Source organism: Chlorocebus sabaeus, chromosome 18, assembly GCF_047675955.1.
Source record: "Chlorocebus sabaeus isolate Y175 chromosome 18, mChlSab1.0.hap1, whole genome shotgun sequence".
In the NCBI taxonomy this organism is placed as follows: domain Eukaryota; kingdom Metazoa; phylum Chordata; class Mammalia; order Primates; family Cercopithecidae; genus Chlorocebus; species Chlorocebus sabaeus.
In genome coordinates this window covers 66,669,386-66,678,027 of record NC_132921.1, presented here as the reverse complement: position 1 = coordinate 66,678,027, position 8,642 = coordinate 66,669,386, and positions in this window count along the sequence as shown.

Below are 8,642 nucleotides of genomic sequence, written 5' to 3'. Positions count from 1 at the left end.
CTTTTAGTTTTATGAAATTATACCATTTTAAAGCCCTTCTAGTCATTTTTCTTTTTATTGAATTAATCTCTGTATCAGTCAAGGTTGTCCAGAGGAAAAACAGGCCAACATGACAGAAAGAGAGATTTGTTTTAAGCAATTGGCTAATGTGATTGTCCAAAGTCTATAGAGCAGGCTAGAAAGTCAGGCAGGATTTATTTATTTTATTTTATTTATTTAGTTTTAGACAGATACTTACTATGTTGCTCAGGCTGATCTCGAGTTTCTGGCCTCAAGTGATCCTCCCACCTTGGCCTCCCAAGTGCTGAGACTGCAGCCATGAGCCACCGCACCCGGCCGTCAGGCAGAATTTCATGTTACAGTCTTGAGGTAGAATTCCTTCTTCTCCAGGAAGACAGTCTTTACAGTCCTAATTTGGTTCCTTATGAATTCTTTTTGTTTTCTAATCTCAAAAATAATTTAAAGGACACCCATTTTTCTTAGGTTAGTAATGTAAAAAAACAAAAGACTGCATTGACAAGGTTAAATTCCCAGGGCCCTCAGTTCTTTCATGGATGGACTACATGGCTAGTGTCATTGCTGACAAAAACGTCTTGGCATTGATGAAACTTACGTTGAAAAAGTTTATGTATTGTGTTTGTATCTTTTAATTTTATTTTTCTCTGAATTTTTGAAGTCCTTTTGTTTATCTCACACCTCCCTTCTTCAGTATATTCCTGAAAATGAGATTATGGATTTACAGGATATGAGGAAAGAAAGATTCACCCAACAAGATGTCATTAGTAGTGGCACCCAAAATGTGGACAGGTGCTATGACAGATGGTCCCAGGCAGCAGGGATGGAACCTCTAGGGTCCACAGTGAAGCACTGAGGGACTGCACCTCTTGCCAACATCTCATTTTCAAAATCATCTTCTCTCCTTGAATAAGCACACAACCCTTTTAAGAAAATAAGATATAATGAACAAAGAGAGGTAAAATACTTTTACCTAAGCCATTCTTATACCTCCAGGTTTTCATTTAGACTATGAATCAAGGAGATACAGATCTCAGTAAAATATTTTTTAATAAAACGAACTATACCCCTAGGATAGGATTTAAAATAAATTCTTCTTTGATGGCACACCAAAGTTCATTCAGTTTGGAATCTGGAATCTGGGAAGTTTCACATTCATTCTACATTTTACTTTTTCTTGCCCCCTTAACTTTTTGTTCATTCTCTTGTCCTGTTTCCTATATATGTTTCCTGTTTCATTCTAGATACAAGTCCCTTTGAGGATATGGTTGAACTGTATTTGTTTTATTCAAAACAGTTTCTAGGTTGTTGTTTTTTTTTTCGTTTTCTTTACTTTTTTTGAGATGGAGTCTCACTCTGTTGCCCAGGCTGGAGTGCAATGGCACAACCTCGGCTCACTGAAACCTCTGCCTCCTGGGTTCAAGCAATTCTCTTACCTCAGCTTCCCAAGTATCTGAGATTACAGGTGTATGCCACCATGCCTGCCTAATTTTTGTATTTTTAGTAGAGATGGGGTTTCACCATGTTGACCAAGCAGGTCTCAAACTCCTGACCTCAGGTGATCCACCTGCCTAGGCCTCCCAAAGTGATGGGATTACAGGCATGAGCCACTGTGCCTGGCCTGTTGTTTTCTTAATAAATACTAAATACAAATTTTGAAATAGACCTTCAAGTAAAAGGAAAATATCTGTAAGTGATGAGTTGAACTTGTTAACTGCCTATTCAACAACCATCCCTCTCATTTTCCTTTCTGACAACACTACAGTTATTTTAAGAGTAGGGCAGTAATAGGCTCAGGAAAGATAGGTTCCTCTCTGGGGATACATTATAATTGGTTTAAACCAGTATTGGTGATCTCTTTCTTATTTACTAGTGACTGGCTTAAGAGTGGCATGTGGCCCAGTCCTAAGCCAATGAAACATGATGGAAACACAGCTGGGATTTCTGGAAGGCTCTTTCTTTTTTTCAAAAAGTGAAGCAAGCCAGACATGGTGGTACATGCCTAGAATCCTAGCTACTCAGGAAGTTGAGGTGGGAGAATTGCTTAAGCCCAGGAGTTCAAGACCTGCCTGTGAAATATAGCAAGATCCTTTCTCAAAAGAAAAAAACAAAAACAAAAAACTCAAGCAGCTGAGGAGAAATCCTTTTTCCTCCTTGCCTTTAGACCTCCTCCTGTGAGGATGTGATGCTTGGAGTGATGGGATTTATTTTGTGACCATGAGGAGAAAGTAAAGGAATTTCAGAGAAGCATACTCAGAACCCTGACATCATAAGCTGCTGAGCTAACCAATGGTGGAAACTCCTACTACTGAATTTCTTTGTATGTAAGATAAATGCCACCATTGTTTAGGTCACTTTCAGTCTGGATTCCATAACTTGCATCCAAAAGAATTCAAACTGATACAGAAAAGTATTCAAGTACATTTTGTAATAGAAACCTAAATATCTTCTAGAAAGACGCTCCTGTGGGGAGCATTCCAAATCCCCCATGGGGAGTTCCAAGAGAATTCCAAACAGATAGACAACATCTCTACACTTCGCATTCTCCAAGACATGACATAGGGTCCTGTCCATGCTCACATTGTTCATTCTGTTATTTGAATGGATAAAAGATTTATTATCAAATACCCACAGGCCTCATAATGACAAGTACCTCTCCGAGACTCTTTAATTACTGAGGACTGTTCTGCCCAGATCTCCCTTCCTTGAGGGAGTAGATTGTTTTTGTTTTTGTTTTTGTTGTTTTTTAGATGGACTTTTGCTCTTGTCTCCCAGGCAGGAGTGCAATGGTGTGATCTCAGCTTACTGCAACCTCTGCTTCCTGGGTTTAAGTGATTCTCCTGTCTCAGCCTCCCGAATAGCTGGCATTACAAGCCCCTATTACTACGCGGCTGATTTTTTTTTTTTTTTCTAGTTTTAGTAGAGACAGGCTTTCACTATATTGGCCAGGCTGGTCTCAAATTCCTAACCTCAGGTGATCCACCTGCCTCGGCCTCCCAAAGTGCTGGGATTACAAGAGTGAGCCACCATGCCTGGCCTATTGAGTGGATTTTTATCTGACTGATATAAAATAGATATCAGATATAAAACCCAACCGATTGGATCTTATATCTGGCCAATGATGGTGTACCGGGAGGAAAAGTGTCTGGGTGGATTGCCACCAGCAAAGATGGTTTTTTGGAGAAATGACACTGTTTTTGCTATGTTTTTCTTATTCTTCCTCCGAAGCATTCCCTTATCTGTGTCTCTTAGATATTAATTCTGAACTTCTGACATACCAAGGAGTCTTTCACCCCTGAAATATCCTACTTTCCTTCCCCATCCCCATTATGCAGGAAGTAGAGTGGCAGCCACTGAGGATCCGGGGACCTACTGGGTGGCTTGGGCATCTGCCAAGTTCTGAATCCCTAACAGCCCATGAGCTCCCTTGTCTTGAACCCTAATCCTCTGCAGTGCTATAGAAACTGGTAGAAAGCAGCACCTCACAGCAGGCAAAATCAAATGGACTACACAAATGGTTAGCTGACTTTTCTTCTGTAGACACAGATTTTAATGCTTGTGGACCTTTGCTGCTGGAACCTGCAGGCTGTGACCTAAACAGAGTGTGGCTAAATTGCCATATCCATGCTTTTCTGGTCTTTAGGAGCAGTAATTCTTTCTGGAGTTGGGACTGAAAATTTCAACATTGTCTTTTCACTGGCAGCGCATTTTTCTTCTTACTCTCTGCAAACTTTTAGAAATGTGAGGCCGAATGTCCTATTTGTTTGGGACAAAGGCCAAAGTGAATTGTTTCTCCATCAGTTATGCTAAGCAGGGAGTAATACAGTAGTGTGTATTGGGATAAATTGGCAAAACAGCCATGGCTGGTGATGTGATTCCAGCTTCAGAGCATGATATGCTCCTTTGACCAAAAGATTGTCTCCTTTAGAAGCCCGACGTGCAAACACGTCCCTGCTAGCTGGCAGCTTGACTTCTTCTATGCCACACACACATGCATCGTGTGGCACGGGTCGTGCTGGTAGATGCACTGAGGCCCTGACCAGCAGAGGGCTTGCCCTTGAGCTCACAGATTCCTCATGCTCTTGAGGAACCCCTGCTTACCTGCTGTGTGAACTCACGTGGAACAGCTGGGGCTGCTTGTCTTAGCCTGGCTGGGAGCACATTTACACACAGTGCAAGTGAAAGAGTGCTTTCCTCACAAATCCACCCACTGCTCCTCAGGAGAGAGACACAGGGCAAGACTGGGAAACGCAGGCCAAGTTCCTCTAACTAGAACACACAGAGTCATCGCGGTGATGTTCAGGGAAATGGAGCAGAAGATGATTCAGGCACGGCCTCCAGCCAGAAAGCTAACCGTCCAGCAGCACAGAGCAATCCAAACTGTCCGAGGGACAAGGGCTTGGAAAGAAACAGCTTCGAAAAGAATATTCAGAAAACAAAAGATTTTATTGTTTTCAAGTAGTTTTAGGGTCACAGAAAAACGGGCAGAAGGTAGAGATGTCTCATATGCCTCCCGCCCTTCCCCCAGCCTCCACCTTGATCCACATCTCCCAGCAGAGTGGTGCACGTGTTATCACTGATAAACTTACATGAACACATCAGAATCACCCTAATTCTTTTTTAAAAATGGATGCTTTTAACAATTCTTTTACTGTTTTTCAGAGACAGAGCTTCCCCTTTTGCCCAGGCTGGAGTGAAGCGGCATAAACACGGCTCACTGCAGCCTTCACCTCCTGGGCTCAAGGGATCTTCCCACCTCAGCTTACTCAGTAGCTGGGGCTACAAGCACCTGCCACGACGCTCGGCTATTTTGCTTTTTATTTTTATTGACTTGCTTATTTAGTTTTAATTTTCTTTTTGTAGAGATGCTGTCACGCTATTTTCCCCAGGCTGGTCTCAGACTCTTAGGCTCAAGTGATCCTACTGTCTTAGCCTCCCAAAGTGCTGGAATTACAAGCATGAGCCACTGCCCCCAGTCTATTTTAACAATTCTTTAGTGGCTTGGATTTCTTTAGATTTGGGGAGAGAGTCCTAGAACTAGTTTCTGTTTTCCTCTTATTTTAGTCTTCATGGATTTTTCTGCCCTCTTTATTCACAACTAGCCCTCATCAAAGAACCTATGACAGGATCCCAGTGGGTTTCCCTGAACGCCTGTGCAACTTAAAGGACCTGCTGCTTCATTCAGCAAGGCCAGCATGTTTACTGCTGTTTTATGTGCATTAGTCTTGGCTTTCCAGACACATCATTAGCTCTTCAGGACAGGAACCATTTCTCAGGGCTGAGGTCACATAGGTTCTCAATAGAGCAGGTGCTGATATACAGTAGATGTTTGTTTATTTCAGAGTACAAATACCCGAGGCATCCAAATGCTTGGGATAGTTCTGAAAGAATTTTGCTACCATGTTCATCCATTTTGTAATCACGTTCCCCAGTAATGAAAGGACAGTTTCCTTTAGGGCATGACAATAGCGTAATAAGCCAGGCTGTGGAAACGGGAATGTGTCCTAGTGGCCCAAGCTACTCATCCAGATAGCGCGGTGGGGTTTGAAATAGACATATGAAAAATGACTCTGTCAGAAGCTGTTTGATGTTATGAAAATCTGATAAATTACATGGAACAAAGGTCATTTACTCCAGAGCAAGAGGTATTTCAGAAGTATAGACAAGCACAATTTGTAAAGGAAGATGTAGCTAGAGCCAGCAGAGGATGTTGATGGATCTTTCCAAGGATCTCTTCTGATGGTGAGTGGGTTTTGTCGTACTCCTATCCACAGGTCAATAAAGATTTCCAGGAAAACAAATTTCCATACATACTTTACAGTTCTCTTTACCATTTTAAAAGGAAATGGATATGTAATGCAATTTTTTTCTTTTTTTGAGACAGAGTTTCTGTCTGTTGCCCTGGCTGGGGTGCAGTGGCATGATCTCAGCTCACTGCAACCTCTGCCTCCCAGGTTCAAGCGATTCTCCTGCCTCAGCCTCAAGTAGCTGCAATTACAGACGCACGCCACCACCTTTGCCGTGTTGGACAGGCTGGTCTTGAACTCTGGACCTCAGTTGATCTGTTCACCTTGGCCTCCCAAAGTGTTGGGATTACAGGCGTGAGCCACAGTGCCTGGCCAGCAATTTTTGATTTTTATGCCAAATTACGTTAAAGGTATTCATTGTGTTAATGGTATCAAATATCTGGAATATTATATGATTTGTTTTCATTTTCAGATAAAACTAAGTTGTTTTAACTGATATGAATTGATTATAGAGAATATATCTCCCAATTGATTTGCGCTAACCAAAAGACTCTAAATTTTACTTCATCCTTTCTACACTTTATCTCTCTCTCTCTCTCTCTCTTTTTTTTTTTTTTTTTTTTTTTTTTTTTTTTTTTTTTTTGTAGCGTTGTACTATGGGCTACATTTTTTAAAATTTTGTGTTGTTTTGAAATTAAGACTTCTAAACTTCAGAAATATTTTTTACCTGAATGCAATCAGTACTCTGATGTTATGGGTAAATTATCTGTGACAATTCTCTGGTTATCAATAGATTTAAAAGTCACTTTGTCACCATCTCTAAAATTTTTTTACACTATCAGTTTAATTAGGCAAACTTAAACTGAAACTCAGAACTTGTCCTTGACACATTGTTCTAAATTAACTCCAATTACCACGTCCTGTCAATTCAAATTTCTAAATACTCATCTTTCCACCTCTCTTCTTTTCTGTGAAGCCAGGCTCAGACAGCACCCTGGAGGTTTCCTTCATAGACCTGCAGTAGCCTCTACCCTCCCTGAGAGTGGGCACTGGGTCTTATCTTCTCCCTACTTGTTTTTAATCCCCAGCAGAGTGCCAGGCAATAATGGATACTGAATAAAAATCAGATGAATGAATGAGTAAATGAAAACTTTACCTAGTTTGAATGATCCAGAGTTCTGAATTAGTAAACCCTAGTATATCAAGTTGATTTAAACATTACCAACAATTTATACGAGGCAGTGCCTGTCAAGGTTGCAAGCAATTCTCTAGGAATTGTTTTATGTGCCTGAATCACCTACTTTATAGATGCACTCTTTGGTTAAGGTTGTCAAGGTTCATGTTTTCTGAAACAAATGGTGTTGACTTGAAATGACTGTTACGTCAAGGCTGTGAGTATATAATATTTTCTCGCAAAGAAGAGGAGAGCAACAATTGGTGTCCATTTTGAAAACTAGACAATGAGGTAATAACATAGCAACTGGGTAATCTTTAAACCAGGAAAAGAGCTAATAATAAATTAAGCATGGGCATGCTAGAATCATCAAAATACATCCTGCAGGTGCAGTCACGTTGAAGACACAATCAAGGGGGTCTGTGGAGGTCATGGAAATTCGAGATTTCATTTGTCTTCCACCTTTGTCAATCCTGTGAAGAGTAGCTTGGAGAAAAGTTTGAAATGCAAAGGTCAGGTGTCCTTCATTCCTCATGGCAAATAAACACATGAATTTTTCTAGTGTGAGTGTGCATATGCGGGATCCAAAAGGGGACCTCAAGGATGTTAGGAATATGTTGCCACTGTCATTTTTGTTTTTATGACCATTTCTTTTTAAAATAGCTTCTCTATACATTTTATCTTTTTTTTTTTTTTTTTTTTTTGAGACAAAGTCTCATTCTGTCACCCAGGCTGGAATGCAGTGGCGCAATCTTGGCTCACTACAATCTCTGCCTCCTGGGTTCAAGCTATTCTCCTGCCTCAGCCTCCTGAGTAGCTGGGATTATGCCAGGCTCATTTTTTGTATTTTTAGTAGAGACGGGGTTTCACCGTGTTAGCCAGGGTGGTCTTGATCTCCCGACCTCGTGGTCCACCTGCCTCGGCCTCCCAAAGGGCTGGGATTACAGGCGTGAGTCTCTGCGCCTGGCCACATTTTATCCTTTTTTTTTTTGGATGTATTATATTCCTTTTCCTCAGGGCCTCCAGAGTTTTCATGTCTTTTTATAGGTAGAGTAAAAATTTCTCTCTGTGTTTAATACACTCCTTGTGTTATTAGAGGTGTGTTCTTTGTCTTTGGTGCATTGTCGATTAACATTCTACAGTGAGAGAAAATGACTCTGAGGTTTTATGTCCCTTCTAATTACAGAAATCCTGCAGCTGAGAGCAGACATTCACAGTGGGACTTTTTATGCAGCATTAATCTTGCGTCCACTTTCTCCTGGGTCACTGTACATGGTAGCGCCTGTTAACCTTAGCAGGAATTGGGTGGTCGCTGCGGAAACCCAGTGAATCTTGGGGCTTGGTGCTACTGGCTGCGGGTTAATGACAAACCCAAGTGACAGAGTCCCTGAAATCCTTGTTTCTGATGCGGTAAATGCCCAGATCTGGAGATTTTAGGTTCTAGACTTATTGAAAACAATAATGAATCTGGTGTTTGAACAAATGAATTGATCACTTCTCTGTGTTCAGAAAAGTTTCCTAGTGGGTAGAAAGTGTAGGCTCTTTGACAAGAGACATTTGATCATCTAGTCAGAGTAAAAGTTGTTTGCACCATTTTGTCTGTATCAAGCTGAGAACGCTCCCAATTTGAGGTAATAAGCCAACCATTTTTATTAGAAAAGTGGTATGTTTCTGAAATGACTAATCCTGAAGATCAAAACAGATGA